The sequence below is a fragment of the Vidua macroura genome, chromosome 3, assembly GCF_024509145.1.
Source record: "Vidua macroura isolate BioBank_ID:100142 chromosome 3, ASM2450914v1, whole genome shotgun sequence".
Lineage (NCBI taxonomy): Eukaryota > Metazoa > Chordata > Aves > Passeriformes > Viduidae > Vidua > Vidua macroura.
In genome coordinates, this window is record NC_071573.1 from 36,027,326 (window position 1) to 36,049,054 (window position 21,729).

General features: G+C 45.2%; 1 protein-coding gene across 2 annotated transcripts in view; it reads right to left on the minus strand.

Annotated features, from left to right (window-relative positions):
- Positions 1-1,308: 1,308 nt before the first annotated feature.
- Positions 1,309-21,729, minus strand: part of BMP2 (bone morphogenetic protein 2) — a 35,003-nt gene continuing 14,582 nt past the window's right edge. The window contains exons 5-7 of one of the 2 annotated variants that reach the window (XR_008436553.1): positions 17,264-17,311; positions 17,059-17,128; positions 1,309-1,940 (exon numbers count right to left, since the gene is read on the minus strand). The gene's annotated coding sequence lies outside the window, so the exon portion shown is untranslated. Of the gene's footprint in view, positions 1,941-16,803; positions 16,845-17,058; positions 17,129-17,263; positions 17,312-21,729 lie in introns of those variants that run through there. The other variant, XR_008436554.1, reaches the window with a different exon arrangement.

Genomic DNA, 21,729 nt, shown 5'->3' on the forward strand with positions numbered 1-21,729 from the left:
GGGACTGGGCACAATTCACTTTCCATAGGAATTTGTGTGATGGTGCTAATCTTCATCTTCCAACTCATCTTTGGACAGCAGTGTGGGAGGAACTGAAACATGGGGCAAAGACTCACATCTGAGTAAACAACATCAACAGCTGAGGTTTTTACACCCTGTCTGGCATTGGCCAGTGATGAAGGATTTCACTGCAGCCACCAACCTGTTGTTCCACCTCTCTCCATACCCAGACCTGTGCACAAATACACACACAGAGTTTGGGGGCCCATACTTACAGGTCAGCCCTTGCTTTCCCCCATCACCCGTGTCCTGTGGCATTGCTGCACTGACCCCAGTGCTTGGTGACCCTCAGCTGCTCCTTCCAGGAGGAAGAGAATGAGGCTGCAGCTCCCTGGGCTCGTCCTCCCTCCCAAGCTTGCCTTGCAGCATTCAGGCATCCCTGCTCATTTAACCTGCCAGCTCTGGGTCGACCTCTGCCCCACCCGGGGCCCAGGCCCTCGGGGCATGTGAGCCCTTGGCACCTCGTTGCAGAATGGCTGTGTGGCTCCGTGCCATCCTGCTGCTGCAAACAATCCTTCCAGAATCCTTTCAGGTGTGTTACTAATTCACAGGGAAAACTGTTGGGAGATTGTCATTGCATAACACAGCCAACCTCAGGACCAAAACAGAATGGAGGTGTTTAATCAGAGCAGTCCCCTCCAGTTCCCATGCCAGGGAGCTGAGCCAGATCTACATCTGAGCTCTGCTGCTCGCGAGCCGAAGGGACCTGGGGGCTCTCCATGCTGCTTGAAGCATCCATCAAAACAACTTTAAATGAGTTATGTTTCAAGTATGCAAGAACTTGCTTCTCCATGCCAAAAAACGATTAGTGTTCTCGGGCTTCCAGCAATGCAAAGCAGAGTCTGCAATGTCCTGATGAGAGATAGATGCATTTCCTCTTAGACAATTAATATTAGGGGTGGGTTTTATTGCCATTCTTTTTTATGTTGTTAACATCCTGCCCTCTTTCCTGGTTCCTCCCAAAGAGCTACAATGCAATTTGCAAAACTCCCCTTTGTAAGACGTAAACATTTACTAAACATTGTCTTTCCACTTTGTATTATGACAAAAGAATAGAAGTCAAGATGTTAAATATATTTCTGTATTTGCATCTGAAAGCCCCAGGCCTTCCTGAACATACTTGCAGACAACTTCTATTGTTTCCAGCGCGTTGTTACCTTTTTCTGTGGATCATCAGCTCCGTGAAAATCCAAGGGCGAGGTCTTTGCTGGAACCCTGTCTAGGAGCCACCCACCACCCAGTGCCTTACCAGTGTACCCATGCCATATGATGATCATCCATGTTATTCCACCTGATTGTTTCATCCTGGAGCAAACCCAGCCTGGCCTCCAAACACGTTGCTGGGATTTGAGAACCAGACCTTTTCTGCAGTGCAAGCCAGCTAAACCAGAGGCTGAAGCAGTGACTGCAGAGGGCGTTCCTAGAGCCACCAGGCACTTTGGCAGCAAAGACTCAGATGATGGGAGTGGTCCTGCTGTCCCTGAGGGGTGGCCAGGCTGTCCCAGCTGTCCCAGGGTTGTGGTGCTGCAGGACAGACCAGGGGCTGCTGACAGACCCCGAGTGCAGAGCACAAACCACCAGCACACCAGAAACCCTCCTGAGAGTTCTCTGGAGCCAGGAACACCTGGAAACACTTCAATCACCTCCTTCACGTCTCCACTAGATAGAAGAAATCCAGGGGCTTTATCAACAGTGTCTTTGCCAGAAGCAATGAAAACAGGACCTTCAGCCCAGTTTGTTGGAGCCTGGAGTGCCCAAAGCCCCGCCCTGAGCCCCCAGCAGAGCGTGGCCACCTTAGCCCCTGCAGCAGTGCACCCACCCTGGTCTTGTGTTCTCTCCTTTGGTGTTTGCCTCTCTCTCTGCTTGCTATAAACACCATCCTGTATTTCACAGAGGGTAAGAGATGGCACAACATTAATTGATGTTGTAACGTTCTCCAAGGGCGTAAAATAAAACCAGTTTTGCATTCTGTATCCCGAAGCAAATGCTTTTCCTTTCCCTTTCTTCCTTGTTATTTCGTGCATGTGTGTGCACATATATTTTGTCAGGAGTAAAGAGCATAGCTTACCCCATTACACAAACACACACACATTCTTTAAGCACAGTGATTTGGAAAATTTCCTGTTAAAATTCCCACTTAATAAGTAAACATCATTTAAAGAAGAATTGCTTAGCATCACCCAGGGTTTTCTTAAAAAATAATAAGAAAATCCAAGACGCAAGAGTGTAAGAAGAGATGCCCAGCCTAACTCTGTAATACAGATGTGACTTCAGGATATGAGTTTACAAAACTGATTGAAGCAAAAGAGGAAAGACTGATTTTTTCTAGAGGTATAGGAACAGTTTCAGAGCTTAAATCTTTTTTAAAATCACACCACAACCACAGGGGCTGAAATCTTCATGAAATTTTTGGAGGAAGGTGGGGCTGTTTGTTTTAAATAGCCTGCTAACCTCATCTGCTACTGCAGACAAAGCCTTAGGCCAATCCTGCAAACACCTCCAGTATTGTTCAGAGCAGTCACTTTTGCACCTGCCAGGAAATTTGTAAGATCAGAGATGCAGATCCACCTCCTGCAACCTCTTTGCCTTCCTGGAAACTCCCCCAGAATAGCTAACTGGGTAGGATTAGGCTCTTGCTTTGGAGGTTGATTATGTGATCTCTGTTTCTTCCAGCCTTGCCAGCCAGGGCTTACCTCCAGATGAGTATTTCAGCACATGCTTAACCTTAAGCAATGAGATACTCATGCTTATAGTTAAGTATAGGCTTAAAAATTCAGTTGGAAGCATATCACAAGCACATTCTTACATACTTCTCTGGGCTGGGCCTAACCAGACCTCTCCTGTTAAAACAGACCTTTTTTTTTTTTTTTTTTTTTTTCTCCCAACACTTATCCCATCACTGTAATTTCCCTCCTCACCTTCCCGCTCCAAGGGCTTCATTCCAGTGAAACTAACAGGAAATGACATTTTCTCCTACAGCAGTAGATCATAGATGACAACAAGCATCAGATTGGGCATGAATTTACAGGAAGAGGTGACATCTTCTATTTAGCACAGCTATCCCAGGCTAACTGTACACATGGGTCTGTCCAAGACCTGGCTTTCCCTAAAACATCTCCTCTCACACATCTTGCACGACTCCAGGCACACACCGAGGCTTTATGAGGCTGGGGGGAAGCTGCCTCCTCTGTTAAGCATCCAAGAAAACAGAAGGAATGCAGCACATTGCTCCTGCCTAGCAGAGAGTTAATATCCTTGCACATGAGCCATTTCACCTACAGCAAGAAGTGAAAGCATGCGACTACACCCAGCAAATGATCACAAAGCACCCTGCAGGGAATCTGCTTCCATTTCAAAGGGAGAGATCAAAACCCACAAAGAAGAGAAGGGGGAGGAAAAAAAAAAAAAAAAAGGAAATAAAGAAATAAAGATGCTCCCAGCCTGTGCATGAGATCAGTGTTGAGCCCAGCCTCAGAAGTTTTCAGAGAGGAAGGGAGAGACATGGACAGAAGAATCACAGAGCACCTTCAGTGCCGGATTATTTATGTGCTGGGAGTTTGATCCTACATACCAAAATAAATGGGAGGTTTGCCACCAACTTCAATGGAAACAGAAACAGGTCCTATCACCTTCAGGTTTATTGTCTGTCTGCAGAAAGTTTTAAATTTTATATAGAAATTAAACAGAGGATAATTTGACAGTTTAATGGTGACGTTGTGGTTTTTACATTAAAAGAGACACAAACTTATCCTTTGGTTTTGCAATTATTTTTTCCCTGCCTGTTGGGTTTTTTTTTTTTTAAGAAGAATTCTCATGTTTCAAGGGAAGACTGATAAAAATGGGACATTCTTGTGCATATGAAAAAAAGAACTTAAAGTTCCGTCGGGCCCTACATGCCTCACTCAAGGCTCAGTAGTTTGAAGCAGTTGGCATTAGTGGCAGCAGCAAATTGGCCATCCTGTAAGTGCTCCACTCCTCTGCCAAATCTGAACTAATTTGAACTATGCCTCTAATTTGAACTATGCCAAATAGGGCATTTGATGAAAACTGACTTTAAAGAGATGAAAAAAATATCAAATCCTTTATTTGGCACCCATAGGCTGGTCCAAAAAGTGAAGAACCTGCTGAGTGACAGACCAAGGTTCATGACTCCCTGCAGCTCCAGCTCCTCAGGAAGTCCAGACCTAAACTGATGTGGAAAAGCCCAAGTGAATGACTTCCCTACCCTTTGCTCATTTAATCATTGATTATTAAATTAATCCACTCATTGAAGCCAGTTAGTGCCAGTGCAATGAGCTGGCCCAGTAAGATTGAGTTTGAGCTCAACAGCCTGGTGGCAGATATTTAAAGTTAGGACAACAATCACATTTCCATCAATATGCAGCTTAATAAAATTATCTAGCTCTGGAGGGCTTGGTTCATTTCTTTGGAAATCCAGGGTACTCTGAGTGGAAGCTCCTGATCTCCAAGCAGACTGGGACAGGACCCAGAATCTGTTCAGATCTGACATCCAGCAGCTGCACAGGATGGAGAATGCAGGTGGGAAATGACAGAACTGGGGAGCAACAGAAGAAATGCAAGAGCATGGCAGCCACCCAATGTCACTTGCCACCTTAAGGAGGCCTTTTCCAGCCATCCTGTGGGACCCCTAGAACAAGAAGTCATTCACTGGTCCCTGTCCAGCACTTGCAGGAAGGTGGCTGTGCCCACAGCTCTCTTCCCCTACACTCCCTGGGACATCTCCCTGTCTCCCCTCCACACATGGGACAGCTCAGTCCTGGAGACAGCCATCACCCACAAACTCCAGGAGAGGGAGCAGCCTCTGGAGCAGAGGCAGGTGGGAGAAGGGATGCAAGTGGGGTGGTAGGAAACATTTGGGGTTCATACAGGAATGAAAAAAACTCTGGTTCTCCCTTCTCCCACTGAAAGATTCCACCACCTAGGACTGTATTATTTCTTATGAAAATATAGGAGGATCCTTGTTCTGGGCAACAACAACAAGTCTTTAAAATCAATTGTGAAAAATACAGCATGACCAAAACTATTTGAATTTGTGCCATGTTCTGTAATGAGTTTTTTGGTTTGGTTGGTTTTTTTTTTTGGTTGGTTTGTTTGGTTTTTTTGGGGTTTTTTGGGGTTTTTTTGGTTTTTTGTTTTTTTTTTTTTTTTTTTTTTTTTTTTTTGTGTGTGTGGTTTTTTGGGTTTTGGTTGGTTTTTTTTTTTTTTTGGTTTTGTTTTTTTGGGGTTTTTTTGAGTTGTTTTTTTTTTGGTTGTTTTTTTTTTTTTTTTTGCTGGTTTGGGGGATGAGGAAAGAGGAAGAACAGCAAAAACATTTCAAATCAACCCAAAAGGATTTTTTTTTTCCATCTCCTGAGATTTTCCCACTTCAGTCAGTGCACCAGAGAACATCTCGCTTCCCCAGCCCTGCCACTTCCAGCCCCTGGCAGCAGCACTGAGGAATTTCTAACACCAAATGAGTGGAGCAGAAACCTGTCCTGAGGCAGCAGGGTGGAGCTGCCCTCCATGGGCCACAAGGACACCACGTTTGGCCCCCGGATTTCCCTGCCAGAGCCGGGGCAGCCTGGGCAGCACGCTCCGGCTGGTGGCTGCCCCAGAGGAGACAAGCCTTTGCTGCTGGATGCATCCTCTCCAGTTTATACAAAGCTTTGAAAGGCATCCAATGGTCTAATTGGGAGGCCCTTAAATTAAAGTGGGGATGGGATTTGGAATCAACTTTAGAGGCTGCGGTTTGGAGGGAAGTATGGGGATCCATTTAATCTGTGTTGATATCAAGGGAGCCCAATATAAATGTTTTCTGGCACTTTTATTCCTCCAGCCCTGGGGTTTACATGAGGCTTGGCTTTTTATTCAGGTTTTTTTTTCCTTTCTCTGTTGTTTTTTGCACTCTGAAGCCTCTTCCTAGTGTGATTTTGGAAGAGGGATGTTACTGCAGTGTCTGGGGCACCACAATTTCTCTCAGGTCTGGCTGCTGGACTATGGCACTGCCCCATGCCTGTCCCCTGGCTCAGGTGGGACAACAGCAAAGTTGGGTTCTAGATGTGCTGCAAGGGAGTGGAGGGCAAGGAAAGCTGTGCTCATTGCAGCAGCCTCGGGGCTGCTCTCAGGGATGGTTCTCTCTCCCCGAGCCTCAGCCCTGCATTTCCACAGCTCCCCTCAAGCCTAGGGCTTAGGAGACAGCTCTGGAATGGCTTTGTTGGCCGACTTCAGGAAAGCTCTGCTGCCCTAAGCCACCATATCAGAGCTGAGGCAGAGGTGGGGGGCAGGATGAAGGGGTGGGCAGATGATCTTCATTTGCATGCCTGCTTTTAATTGGACTCTGGTGGAATATTGACTCATTTTGCATCACTCCAAACCTGGCCCACTGACAAGGACCCTGGGATTGAACATGTCCCACCAGCCTTCACTCCCAGTGTAAACCAGCATTTTTTATTCAGTAGGCAAAGGAATACCCATATTCCTATTTCACAGCATCCCAAAGCCTAAGGAGACACTTATTTCCACTTATTTCCAACTTGTCCCACTGTGGCGAGTAAAGCACACCTCAAGGTGAGAGACTGCAAAGCGAACACTCCCCCTCCCAATGTGCTTTTTGCTTTTAGGTCTGACAGAAAACCTACAATGCATTGGGAAAGGGGGGCTCCACGTGGGCTCTCCCCAAGCCCCTCCCCAGCTGCCCCAGCTCTGCCAGGCTGGGAGCAACCTCAGCATCCTGAGAGAGCCAGAGCGAGTCAGCCGCTGCTAAATGCAGCCACTTCTCCTAATCCTCAAATAAAATATTAATCAAGCAGCCAGAAGGAAAATTATTTGAGGGAGTGGGAGTTCCCCTAACTTTGTGCTTTTGTTGCCAGAACAGAGTATTGTTCCTCCTCACCACTTGAAGTGGTTTATGCTCACAAAAGCCCTACAACAACAATGCCGTGCGTGCGCAGGAAATTCTCCTCACATCTCAGTGACATGAGGAGAAGGAACGAACAGGAATTGTACAATGCATGCAGAAATATAAACATGAGAAATGACCTCATTTGTGCTAGTGTTCTCAATGACTGTATGGGTTCACAGGCAGAATTTCTCCTGTGGCCTTATTTCTGTTCTCCTCTCCCATGTGCTGTGTGCTCTGCTCAAAAAAACAGGATAGGGTCTTAAATGAGATTTAGCCTCATGTCATGTGCTTTCACCTCCAACTCCTAAACCTCGTCCCCAACCAAGCTCCACAGGCATTCCCATTCTCCCAGAGCTGGGAGGGCAGGTTGCCTTGGCCCTGTCCCCACAGGGAGTGACTCTGCTGGTTGGATGCTCTGGCAGAAATTCCCCGGTGAGAATTACACACACGTATGAAAATAAGGGATAAGCTTGAGGCTAAAGTCCTGGCATGAGATGCAGAAAAACTCGCCCTCACCTCCCAGCCCTCCCTCGGTGACACCTGGCTCATGCTGGGAGCACACATATTACCTCCATCCCCCAGTGCAGCAGGGCGAAGTGTTCCAGGTGCTTCCCACCTCTCCAGAAAAGCCAGCTGGGACACTCCACCTCCTTCCCTTTCCTCTGAGTGACCCCAGGGATGTGCCTCACTCAGGGTGACCCACTGCTGAACACACCGTAGCCCTGCACCAGCTCTGTCTGGCCAGTGAGTCACAAATCCATGGATATCATAACCAGAGCAGAGGTGGCTAATCTGCCATGCTTCTATTTTGCAATAAGCTGTGACATTTCACGAGTGTCTGTGTGTGGGATCAGCTTCAGAAGGACAATTTCCCACAGAAAGGAAATTAGTTAGAATTTTTTTCATTTCATTTGAAGGGAAAAAAAAATGTGAAACCCTTCCACGGGATTTTTTTCCTTGTGAAACAAATATCTGGCTCTTTTGACACCTGAGGACCTGCTACTTTACCCTGCCCTGGCGTCACAGTAAGCATCAGGGACCCTGAGAGCAGACTTGAAAAGTCTGAAGACTCCAGGCCCTGGAGCAGGGTCCAGAGCAGGAGCATGGCCACCACTCAAATGGGTTTCTGGGCTCCTGCCCGGGGGCAGCAAAGGGGAGTTGCCCCTACAGATCCATCCCATCAATCTTTGTGCCTGGGAAAAAAGTGCCCACAAGGTTACCCTGAAACCATCGCCTGGAGGGGAGCGGCTTGTTCAGCTGAGACTCGTGGGTCTGGAGGGCCCCACTTTGAGCTCCGCACGCTCCCAGCTCCCCGCCCAGGGCCGGCCCTGCCCGGCTGTGGGGCTCGGCCCCCACCTTCCTCCACCACCCCACAAAGCAGAACGGCACAGCTGCCCCCTCCTCCCAGGAAAAGGTGTCCGTCGCTCGTAGCTGCCTCCTGCTCCTCTACCAGTCCCCTCCATTAAATTAACACCTCGTTAGAAAATGCAAGCTGCTTTGTTCCTACAAATGGTGCTGGAGGGTGTTTACTTTCCTAATGAATATCCTGTGTAAAATGGAAATCTGTCCCTGGCAGTCCTTAACAAGTGCTTCATTAAGCTGTTTGAAAAAACGTTCCTTTCTTTTCTCCTTTGAACAGGTTACGCTTTGCTCTTTTAAGCTGGGTTTTGGCTGCCTCCCCATGCCTGAGAGGATGGGTGGAGAGATGGCCATCTGCTCCCAGAGCAAGCAGCTTTTCCAATCCCCAGCAACAGGAAAGGTGCTGAGAGACAGTGCAGCCTCTCCACCGGCTGAGACAGCATTTCCCTGCTTCCAGGAAAAGTCTGGCACCCCGGCAGAGCAGCGGAGATAGCAGCACTCACCTGCCAGTGGAGCTACGGGCTTCACACTCTTACAGTCCTGTTACAAAACAAGGAGAGTTCAACAACAAACCAGAAATGTGAAAAAAGAGGGGCGTGGTGGATGCCGGGGCCAGGTGACCAAAGTGATGTTAGGCATGGACTCTTTACAAAAGTTTTGAAGGTAAAACTTAACAGCAGACCCTCAGGTTTAAATGTGATTTTGCCTGTGTTGGTAGTGACATTTAAAATTGCTCATAATTCGGTTTAAAGCTCAGGTTGAAAACTGAAAGCTTGGGGATATTCGTGTGTTTGATGAAGCTTGTTCCCCAATCACATCTGGAAATAGGTATCACACAGGTTGTCTTTCACCCAAAACATAAGAAAAGGTCATAAAAGGACAAAAAACACAGGGCAGGTCCCTCCTTTAAGAGATCTGATCCTCTCTCACTGCAGAGATGCCAATACAATGCAAGTATGATAAAAGCCCAGAAAAGCCACTTTTCAGTAAAATTGTGTGCTGTTCCTGTCACTGGTGGGATTTTCAAACCACAGCTTGTCACCAGTCACACAGCCCTGACCTTGCCTGGCAGGGCCTGCTGTCTGCCTTTGTGATGTTTGCTTTGCCCAGCACACAGCTTAGAAAGCTGAGAGGAAATGTTTGCTCTGCATTGCACCCTCCACTGGCAATCAACCCAAATGTTCTAATGGAGCTGGGGGGTTTGTGTGTGCGTTTCACAGTGTTTTAGTGGGTAAGGAGGATTTTCTCCTTCCTTTTATTTCTTTTTGTTTTACTACAGCATGGTGAGAGGCTGCCGTCCAGGTCACCAGGCAATCCCTACAAACCTGAGAGACACACAGGAGGCACATGAGAACAGCAGTGAAATCGGCATGCACGTACCAAAATCTGAACCAAAACATGCAGCTGACAACATCAAACCAGCATTTGCAGATAGAGGAAAGCAGCCAGCTTCCTACCAGTCACCCCATTAGGACAAGCTCCCTTGTCACAACTATACTGATAGAGGAGTGGATATGTCTGTTCTGTACCACTGATTGTCCAGTGTTATCTAACAGTGGTTTCAGAGATAACACTGCACAATGGCCTGGTTGGAAAAGTGGGTAAAGTGGAAAAAAGTATCGGAAAGTTGCATGAAAAAAATATAATGGCACTATTCAGATGCTGAGCTATTAAATTCAACTGCTCCACATAAACGCTCATTGGACTTGGAAGCTGTCCTAACAGAGGATACATAACTTTGATGGAAACACTGGTATTCCAGTGGCTGCACTTTCCCTTTGCTCCATCTCTTAGTTCATAGGAGAGAAAAAGGAATTCATCTGCCACTGGCCATTGAAAGGAAGAGGTATTTAGAAACCACAATGCTGAAAGCAGAGGGAAAATAGCTGAAGGACCCTGAAATAGCAGACACAGAGAAAGGTGGATCATGTCAAGCAGCTTTCTCAGCAAAATCTGAATCCAAATTCTGGCCACCCAATCTGGGAGACAAATTGTTCCAAACTGAGGGGGGGGGAAAAATGTTCCTTGCTAACTAAGAGTAAATAATTTAAATAAACATGTATGTCCAGTCTAACAGACTGCAAGCCTGTCTTAAATCTGAGAATCTCTGCTTTTCCTGTGGCCAGATGACTCCAGCTGGCACATCCATAGGTCACCTCTAGTGCTCAGACCAAATTAGCATTGCCGTTATCTGCTAATACATGAACCAGGATTAAATACTTATAAATCAAGGTGGGCTACATCCTGCTCAAAGTGACCCATTAGCCATTAGGAATAGCCTTCCCAAAACCACTGGAGTCACTCAGGCTCTTGTAACTGAGATGAGAGTCTAATGTGATAACTTAGAGGATTTTTTTTTTTTTTTTTTTGCTGCTCTCAAGTTCATGTGAGCTAATGAGCAGCTTTGTCTCTATCAGAAAATTGGATAAATGGGCAGCCCCACAAATTGTGTTTGCACCTCTGTCTATTCTAGAGGTAAAAAATGGCCTGTGGATTCAAAAGCTTGTGTTTCACACACGTTGCTCTTACCCTACAGGGCAAGGTTACACAGGGAGGAGGACAGGGCAGAGGTGGGACTATCTTCCTTACCACCAGGCCTGCAAAACCATCAACATCAGAATATCTCCACTACTTAATAGACTAAAAAATATCTTCAAAGGCAGGCAGGAAACAAAACTTAGCAGCCCTGTTCCTGGAGAGGAAAGGAAGGTAAGATATGGTAAAAGACCTCTTGTTCCCTATTCCTGCACACCTTCCAAAACAAGATCTTGAATAGGTTTCATTGGACTTCTACATCTCCTCAAGGCTGGGTTAATGAGTCATATCTAATGCTGGAAACACTGTCAGAAAGCTTGTCAACCCGCTTCACATTTGATTCACTTGCAAATTTGGGGGAAAAGAAAATGAATAATACATGCAAAGAGAGAAGGAAGAGGAGTTTGTTCTTTAGCCAAGTGAAAAAAATGGTACAAGAAGGGAAAGAAATCAAGCAATAAGCTCACCAATAAACAGAATTGATAAAAGAAACCTATGAAAGACTTAGCCAGAGCTGTCCACACAGACAGCAGAGGAATCCAAACATCATCCCTGCACGTTTACAACAGCAGAGAAAAAGAGACACAGGAATGGCTCCTTGAGCCACCTTTCCTGAAATGAATTCCTAATGACTTCCTGCATCTATGGAAAAGGCAAAGTGAAAAGTACCACCTTCTAGCCAAGGCGCAGCCCCAGCATCCCCTACAGAGAATGGCAACAGCTTCAGGTGCTCAGGAACCTGGAAAAGCAGGATGCTGTGTGGTAAGGGAGAAAAAGTGAAAACTTGGAGCTACATGATAGCTCCTTGTGGCCCTTCCTACACCATATCTGACCCCATTCCCTTTCCTTCTTTCAGCTTTTTAAAAACATTAATCAGAAATTCCACCTGTTACAGCCTTCTATATAATTCTGTAGAAAACCAGGACAAAACCCAGCAGGTTTTCCTGCACAGCTGCAGGAACAGCCACACTATTGCAAGACACCTTTCACAAGGCTCATACTGTGGGATGAACTTGCCCCTTGGCTCACATCACTGCAGCTCTTCCCCTGCCCAGCGCTGCCACCACATTTGCAGGATGGTTTTTGGGGCCTCCCCCAGGGTCCTGGATTTTACCTGGAGACAGGAACAGCACGGGGCCAGGGAGTGCAGAACTGTGCTGCCACCCCCAGAAAAGGAGGGCTGCTGGCAGGGCAAGGACACCTGCCCAGAAAATCCCAACCATTTCCCTTTCTTCCCCTTACTGTGGAACTTATTTCAGTCACATTATTCCAAGGAAATCTTATTTTTGCAAGAACTCTGGTGTCATCCCTACTAGACGATAAACATTTATAAGCCAAAGCATAAGTCCAAATACTTAGCCCTTAGTTAAACACTAGAAAGTAAAGGTCAGACTGTAAACATTGGTATTTTTGTAAAGATTGCGCGCATTCATGTTCTGAATTCTTGTTTTCCTTAAGTAAACCCCAGGCAAGAGATAACAGATGCCTAATTTCAAATACCCTGAAACTTCTAATTTGGCACGCAATGGCATGTGCTGTAATGACGTCTATAGAAGCGCTCTTTGAAGCATTCGCACATGAAAAATTCAAGTGGAGAGAGTTTGTTTTATTTAAATCAAACCTATTTTCAGAAACCTTTTAACCAGCCATAAACTCCTGTGCAGCAGAAGATCAACATTTGTGCCTGCAAGTTTTCTTCCTAATAACAAGCCAGTAAGGCAGCTCTTCTGCCTGGAAGGACCATTAGGAAAGTATTTTTTTGCTGGGGGGTGTGTGGGGATGTTTGCTGCTCAGACAGATAAAGACGACTTAATGTTCCTGCAAAGCCAAGCACTCAAAAGTGAGGAAAAGGCAGAATTACGGTAAATGGAGCCATTTTCCCTCTCCTCATGCATGTGCATGATGGCACAGCCCAGTCCCGTTTTCCTGGCAGGGGAGAGAAAGAGGCTGCTCTGACCCCCCAAAGCCATTTGGTCCTGGTGTGATGAGCCCCAGAGCACCCGTGTGCTCTCAGACCCCCTCGGGCACCCAGGACTCAACCCAGAGGCAGAGCAGCAGTGCCTTGGTGTGTCACAGCTCTCTGTACATGGCACAGATATGAATTTATCTTTGCTGTTTCATAGCATGGAGAAAGAATGAGCTTTCCCCAGTTTCACAGGGTGGGAAGCAAGGAAGGAAAAGGGGAGCTGAAGCATCCATGGCTATGGAGACAGTGCAAAGAGGCATGCCAAAGATTTTTCATTTTTCAGAGCTCTACAATGGTATTTTCTACACTGCAGCTCTCCTGAGCGTCTCCTGCAACTGCCCAGATTTTCAGGTCAGTACCTTGAGTCTCAAGTCAGATATGCAGAATAGGAGGATCACTTAAATTAGTGACCACCCATGAAGAGTTTGGTTTAAGCAACTTGCCTGGAATCACTCTGGCAGAAGCACTGAAAGTGGTAATTCCCTTGTGAATATCTGAACAGCCTTTAATACTTTTTCCTCTTTCCACAAACCCCCACCTCACCATTCATCTTTCCACTCCTGCCAGAAATGGGGTAGAGATCCTTGGACAATGGTGTCTTTTACCACACAACCCTGATTCATTCCCCAAGCAGGTCTGTAATTGTAGTAGTCTAATTAAAGGCTGTATCATAGCACAGAAAATGGGAGTAGAGCTGGGACGAGAATTAAAGTTGCAAGATAATTTTGGTATATCCTAAACATTTTTAAATACAGTTTGCACACATGTGTGTGATGTCCTTGACTTAAAAAAAAAAAATTCAAAATAAAGCTACAAAAATACACTGAACAGCTGGAAGCAAATTCCATCAGGGCTGGGACCTTTGGAGTTGCTGAAGAGACTCCAGTAGTACGAGCAAACATAGGACCTGACCTGTGTGAAGATACAGCACGGTGCCTTTTGCTGTGCAGCCAAGAGGGAGCTGAGAAGATTTGTCTGGGGCCTTTGGAAGGGAAGAATGCCAGCTCCACGTCAGGATTCTGGAAGGAAACATGCTGAACCCAAGCTTTTCTATACCACCTCTCCAAAACACAGCAGTCTCGTGCTCTATTCCGTTTGTACCTATGCATGGAGGGGCAGAGCAGCTCTGCGAGCACAGAGAGATCCTCCCCAGCCGTGCAGGCGTTCCCGAGGTTACCCCGCTCCTGGAAATACAGCTGCAATTACAGAGCAATTCCTCCCTCGTGTCGCCCTCCATCTCCCCGAGGGACAGACCCATCCTGGCTGGGGGCTGCGGCACAGCAGCCACCCCAGAGCAGGGAGAAGCCCCAGCCGGCTTTGCAAAGCCCAGGCTTTCCAGGGCTTCCCCTCAAACATCAGCCGAGCACGTGCAAGGGGAGAGGTTTGAAATGTTCATTAAGTGGCCGGGTTTGGCAGCAAAGTGAAAGTCACTCTGCTGCCAAATCTCAACAGCACGGTGGTGCTAGAGCTGCTCAAACTGGCAGATATCTTGCTGTTTTCAAGGCAAGAAAAACTTTTTTTTTTCCTTTTCCCAAAAAGCTGGTGTCAGTCCCACTTCAGCCACATGCCATACACACACACACACACACAGAGAAGTTCTGCCACGGAAACTCCTACATTGTGAAGAGTTTGTCCTGATTTACAGCAAATGCCTGGGAAGTTTTAGATTTCAGATCCACCTATCACAATAACAGAAAACTCCACTGTGGCTGAAATTCCTTCCTATAGTATTTACAAAGTATTTCTACTATATTTGCCTATATGCCACTAATAAAGGTGACTTTTGTACCAGTCTAGCCATGGACATGGTTGATTTTTAAATATTATGACTTTTGATCAGCTGTCAGGCAAGAATGTTTTTTATTCTTACTTTTCCCTCACTGGGCTGAGCAGTTCATCATCTGTCTATCTCAAGCTGAGAACTTTCATTTTACACTCACAAAGTTGCCTACATTGTCTTTGCAGACCTACTACACATAACAGGCAAATAAAAAATGTGCTAAGAAAAGCTGCAAGTGAATTAACTGGGAATAGACCCAGCAGACAGGAGAACACACCTCTGTGTTTAAGTTGTTAGGAACAAATATCCATCTCGTTACATACGACGTGCCTCCAAAAGCAAATGAACTGTTCATATTTGGTTCTTCAAAAGGAAGCCTCACGGAGACCAAGTCTACCAGCAAAATCTGGTTTTACTGGTCTCATGTTGGACAGTCAAGTTGGCTGCAGCTGCCAAAGCTGGGACTTCAAAGAACAGAGCATTTGCTGGAAAAGATTCAACCAAGTCCATTCCAGAAGCTCTCCCCTAACCCTACACAGCACCAGCTACATGAGAGGGAGAAGAAAAAAAAATATTTATCCTCCTGTCTATTATGTACACTTTTGGGGCTTTAGAGTGCAATTATTTTTGTGAATAATTATAAAATTAGTGACTATTATACGCACTTTTGCTAATTTGGACTAATTGCTTTTCATAGCTATGTTTAAGCTTGGAGCAAAGACTGTCCACAGAAGTCTGTTTTCTCTTTGGGAAACAACTAAAGAACAAAGAAATTGAACCCAATATGATTAAACACTGGCTAAGGAGTATATTGTTTTACCAGACAGAAGCATTAATAAATCATGGTATTTCTCTCTCTCTTTTCTATCAAAGAATTTTTTAGGACTAGACAGAAAACAGCTCTTACTCTGAAAGCTTTAAGAAAAAAACCCAGGTCATTTGCACCTCAATTGCCATTCAACTATTACAGATATATTCTGAAAGTCACAAAACTTCTGCCTTGGGAGACTGCTTAAACAGAGCTCTAGAGCAGCATAAAATGGAAACTTTTTTGGGAAACAGACACGAGCAAAGAAAAAAAAAATAGGGGTTACTGCATAAAACAACCCCTATCAGTATCAGTTGAAATCATTCCAGGGGAAAATTCTCACTCAGTTCTGCATTCAGTTCTCCCAGCACCTTCCTCCTTGCTCAAAACAACTATTTCCACTTAAAGCAAAGGTAAAGCAGAAAACAAGAGGCAACAGAAATGAGCTGATTTTCCAGAAGATCCAAATCATGGCCAGCCAAAGGAGCTACTCTTGGAGCCATGTCTATCTGGAGACCCAACCCCTGAGACACTCAGGGTTGCTACTCAGATCTCAAGTGCTGGCCAAGGTTTTCATTTCACTCAGTAATTATTATTCTGAGGCAGCAGGAACGTGCTTGTCCAAGCATCTGGAATTCCACAGATCCCTGCTGGCTCGAGAGTCCAGCAGGGAGATGGAAGCAACCAAGCTTTGCAATAAACACATTTTCGAGTTTACAAACCTTCCACAAACTCTGAGGGAAATGTTTGGCTGTTTGCTCAAGCACACACTGCTTCAAAATGGGCTTGCAGTACAAGCCACGAACGCTGCCCATCCCAGAGGTCTCACAGACTGTGCTGTGACCTTCCAGAGCTCAGTTTCACATTCACAAGGCTGTTTGGATTTCACCAGTTTTGGCTGGGATGAACCAAAAGCCAGTACCAAACCTGTACTGGTGTGAGCCAGTCCCAGGCAGACTGAGCACTTGTGCAGCTGACACTTCCCTCCAGTGCCACTGGAGCTTGGGAGGTTTGCTTTGGTGACCTGTGGCCTTTCTTTCTTCCCACCCGCCTCATTCTTTCTTTGCTATGTATGTTAATTTGGGGAAAATCGTAGCCTAGGGCAACACACCTGACTGCTTTCCACCCCAAAATCATTTACCATTTAATGCACGGTTACATTCATTCTTCTGCCTTTATAGTTCCCTAATGAGCTTGAACTGCAATTAACAAAATGATTGTGTTCGCTTTAGTACAATGCACCTGCAAATACCAGGATGGGAAGTCATATTTAAAACACAAAAATACACTCAGTACATATTTCAGCAGAAGCCTGATATTCTAGCATGGGCTTGTATTTTCAGCAGGTGCCAGTGGCTGCCAAATACTTTGCTTTCTAAAAGATTTTAACTGGTCAGAGATGTCCTTGTATTATCTTCCTGTCCATGCTACAATTCTGGGGAAAAAGTATTAAATATTTTATTTTTCTACTGAAATTATTCCCTATTTTGCACTGAATAATTTTTGTTGTGAAAGTTCAGGTTGAATCTAGCTTTAAGGTTTCTTGTGTACACAGAGAGATCCTTTTAAACCCATTGCTAGGATTCATTCAAAACTGCTATTTATGAGAAAAAACACCTGCCAAAAATAAATGATCAGTTATAACTTACATTATTTCATTGATATTAGACAGTATCTTCAACAAGTATGTGACACCCAGATCTGCATACTTTAGCACATCTGCCCATACATTTTTGATGATTTGGGGGACAAGGAAAAAAAAGGAAAAGAACAAAACAATGTTTTCTCTTTCTCTGCTTGTTAAATCAAGCACAAAATAGAAGTAACATGGTGTACACAGAAACAAGAACTCACCGTATTCACATTGCTTCATCTATCGCTCTTGCTCAGTGTTTTTTCACTCTGTCAGAAAATCAGAAATACTAATGAGCCTCTGAAGCTCTTCTCTCTCAGCCTCCTGCTCACAGAGCCAGTCCAACTTCAGGTTCGATCAGGTTGTTCAGGACCTTTACTAGCCAAGTTCAGGAAGTGAAAACTCCAAATTTCCCACTTTCTAAAGTGGAAATTTTACAATTTCTCATGGTTCAAATGCTAAAATATTAGTGCTGTGAAGTGCTCCTATTCAGTCAGATTTCTTTTTGCTCTAATCCACGGCAGTGGCCTCCTCTCCTCCTGCTGTGCACACCTGAGAAGAGCCTGGCTTCATCTCCTCTACAGCCCTTGGGTCATGGCAGAGTGCTAAATCAGTCAGGTTCTCCCACCTCTCCTGCTGTCACCAGCCCAGCTGCTGACCCAACACAGCTCCCTGAGATCTCCCCAGCTTGCCTGTACTTCTAGCAGAGTCCCAAACTGGATGCAGTGCTCCAGTGGCATCCTAATGAGCTAGAGCAGAGGGGAATGGCCAGGCCAGGCCAGGCAATACAGCAAGAACTGGCTTTTATTCCTGCAGGAGCCAAGTCAATGACACATTGGTGTGGGGTCCAGCAAGTCTTCCAGCTCCCCAGGTGAAGAAATGTTACCCCAACACCTGCATAATGTGTTTCTGTGCCAGGTGCAGGACCTGGCATTCATTTCCCACCTCACTCCTCTGATGGTTCCCCTGGTCAGCTCACCAATCACTTGTCCTATCCTCATGTCCCCTGCAGACTCCCTAAGGATGCTCTGTGTCTTATCAGGGCCCACCAAAAAAGATGTTGAACAGTCTCAGCCCCTCAGCAGCCTCTGATCACCCTGACTGACCTCATGAGCTTGTAGTGCCTCATTTACCTACGAGATCTTTAATTCCTTAATGCATGTACCACCTCCTCCCTTGAGCTCTGCCACTATGTGTAGAGAACTGAAAGTAGGTCTTGCTCATGAAAACCAAGACAAAACATTGAACACTTGAGCGTTTTCCCATTATTTTCATCAGCTGCCTCATTCAGCAGAGGGCCCACATCTTCCTTGGTCTCCCTTGTGTTGCATGTAGAAATAACTTGCTTACAATCCAAAAGCCTCATCAGTTCCAGCTCCAGCTGAGCTTCAACTTTCCCAACTCTGTTCCTACATGTCCAGGCAATATTTCTGTGTTCCCCTTTGGTTGCTTGTCTCTGCTTTTGCCTCCATACTGTTCCTTTTTGCATTTGAAATCAGTCAAGAGTTCCCCATTCAGTCACGCTGGCCTCCTGCTATACCTGCTCAGCATCCTGAACATCAGGATGGACTGTTCTGCTGCTTTGAGGAGGCTGTCCTTGAAGATCAAGCAACTTCTATGGGTCTCTCTGCCCTCCAGGGCAGACTCCCAGGAGATACTACTTACCAGTTCCTTGAACAAGCCAAAGTCCACATGCTTGAAATTTTGAGTCATTATTGTATTACTTGCTTTTCTCACTTCCCTCAGGTTCTTTACCAGCCATCTTATGACACTGCAGCCAAGTATTACCAAAACAGTTCTTCCTTATTCAGGAGCAGCAGGTCCAGCTTCCACCAGTCAGCTTTGTCCAACACCAGCATTAAAATGTTGTCCCTGATGTATTCAATATATCTCCCAAATTCCTTATCCCCACCACACTGCCCCTTGCAGTGGGTGTGGGGAGTTTCATGTTCTGAAAGGGTCAGAAAAACAAACCCACTTCTTGATAACCAGCCTTGTGCATAAGTTAATAGCAGAATATTCCTATTGGGACTTCACAGCCAAAGTGCCTGTCATCAGAGCACACTGTAGGATCACAGCTGGAATCCACACCATGTAAATGCAACAATCACAGCTGCTTTGAAAAAGGTCCATTTTGACAAATCCACCAGTGGGGAATCCCTGGAGTACTTTAAACAGTGCAGAAATACCAGTAATGCAACACAGAAGTGTTCACTGACAGCCAATTCAGGTGAGCAACACTGGCTCATTTCAGGACCTGGTAAGAAGAGGCATTACATGACCTACCTGAGTAATGAAAGCTCCAAAGCCAGACAGTCCAGAGGGCAAGGCCAGGAAATGAGTAAAATATTTCTGTACCTTGTGGGCTCAATCCCCAGCTTCAGTCAGTTCCAGTGACTGACAGGGACTTCAATTCTTTTACAAATGACAGGATCTGCCAAACTGCAGATGCATAACTTTAGGAGCCTGATGCTGTGTTTTAATGAACCTGGATACTGGCTGCACCTTTGTGGTTTATAAATCAGGGGACAAATAGGTTTTTTGACCTTTAGCTGAATTCCCCCTCATAATCATCCAGCCTCAGTGAAAGGAGAGTAAATATGAGGCAAACCTGGCCTACAGCATGAGCTGGAGCATGCAGTTTGCACAGGCCCTGAAAAAGGCAGGTGATGTAAAGGAGTGTGTGATTTGACTGTGACTCACTCACCCTGCCAGACAGCACTAATGACTGGCCTGGCCTGGCTCCTCAGCAGGAAGGAGCTCAGGACTTGGCCTATCCATACACCAACTCTTGAGCCATTCACATCTCTGGGTCAGTGACTTCGGCTCTGAGCACTCCTGCTCCAACACCACCACTGCCACCATCCTCATTGGAGCACCTGAAAAATGCTCCTGAATTTATTTCACACCAGCCACGCAGGATGGATTTCCACCATGTCAGTGATAAGGCAATGACAGAACATTAAGAACCAGATTTTGTAAAATGGAATTTGGTCCAAGTTCTAGGGAGTTTCAATAAAGCTTTACTATGCCTCCTGAGCTGGTTTGAGCTCACTTAGAGCTCCTGGAGTTCAGGCCATGTGAAAGTGCCAAGTTTCACACTGTTTTGCACATGAAACCATAAATCCCTCTCCAGAACCCTAGAGGCATGAGGGGGGTCACCACTCCAAAGGTTCATGAACTTTGATAAAATCAGGCAGATATCAGAGTTTGTAACAATGCACTAAATTAAGTTTTGTCCAAAAGTTTTTCATGGGCCAAGAGTACAAAATAGGGAATAAGAACATGAAAGTTTTGCTGAATCAGGCCACTACAAGAAAAGTCATTGCCATATTTCGTTCTTTCTCTTTTTCAGTCAATTCATTGCATTATTTTTCCCTGGAAAATACAAAGACAGTTTTCTTTACCTAAGGTAATTTTAACTTTTGGTACATATCTGGGCCTAATCTTTTCCTGTTTTGTTTGCTTTTGTTTCTAAACTGTGCATCCACCAAACAGAGATAAATAACCATGTTCTAGAAGGTGAGGCTATCTGAAAATATTTAGTTGACAAATCCTAAAGCAGTTGTTATTCTGCAAAATATTTAGAGGTGATATTTGCTTGCACATATATGAAGTAATAATTTGACAATATGTCTCACCAGCTCACTTTCAGTAAAAAACTAAATCCAAGTAACAGGAAAATCTTTGGAAATAGCAGTTACCACCCCAAATCCTTTACAACTCTTGGTTGTCAGTTTTCAATGGCAATTACAACCAGAATTTTCACTACCTTCTTTCAGTGAAGTTTTAGAGCAAAATTTGCCATTCAATGTCCAGGATGCTCAGAACACAGAATTTAGAATAAAACTGAGCAATAGTTACTCACCTACCCCACAAGCACATTAAAGAAACTCTGGTTCATGGTTACTTTGCACCCCAAATTTCAAGGAGAAAAACATATCCTGACAGGCAGATTTAAGGGTTAGTTATGATAAATGACAAGTTGCTCCCTTGCCAGCCTAGCACAGCTCTAACACAAAGTGGGAGTGTCAGATTTTCTTGCCCACAGAGCAGTGATAAAGGGCCAATGGACAGAGGAGTGAAAAGGACTCTGATTTGATTCATACTAAAGTCACCCATGCAGCTGATTTGGGGGAAGCTGTTTAGAGCATCAGCCATCTCTTTCCTTCATATTTAAACATGAAAACTTATTTCAACATCTATTTACCACTGACATATTGATTCATTTCCTAATGAGCAGGATCAGATGTTCTGAGAGACGTAACACTTCGGGGTTTTGCAAGCAGTTTACAAAGCCCTTTACTCAGTGGGTAATGGTCAGTGAGGAACCCAAGATCCAGGGGCTTGGAAATATTTCCCTACCCAGGTAGCCATTCTTTAGGGATCAGCAGTCCCCTATGGACTCCTAGACATCCATCAGTGAGCTCTGGGAGCAGCAGCAATGGCCACTGACAGGACAGATTTTCACCTTCTGCCTGCCTAGCACTCAAAACTGACATGACTAAAGAGTAGTGAAAAAATGCAAAATCTGAAGGAACCTTTAATCTCTTTGGTTAAAGAGAAAAAAATGCAACTACTTACTAATGGAATGTTAAGATTGTGTATTAAACCCACGAAAGTCAGAAAATGAAGGAATTAAAGACTCCCTTGGCTATTTTAACCCTTCCCTCTGCCTGTGTGCACT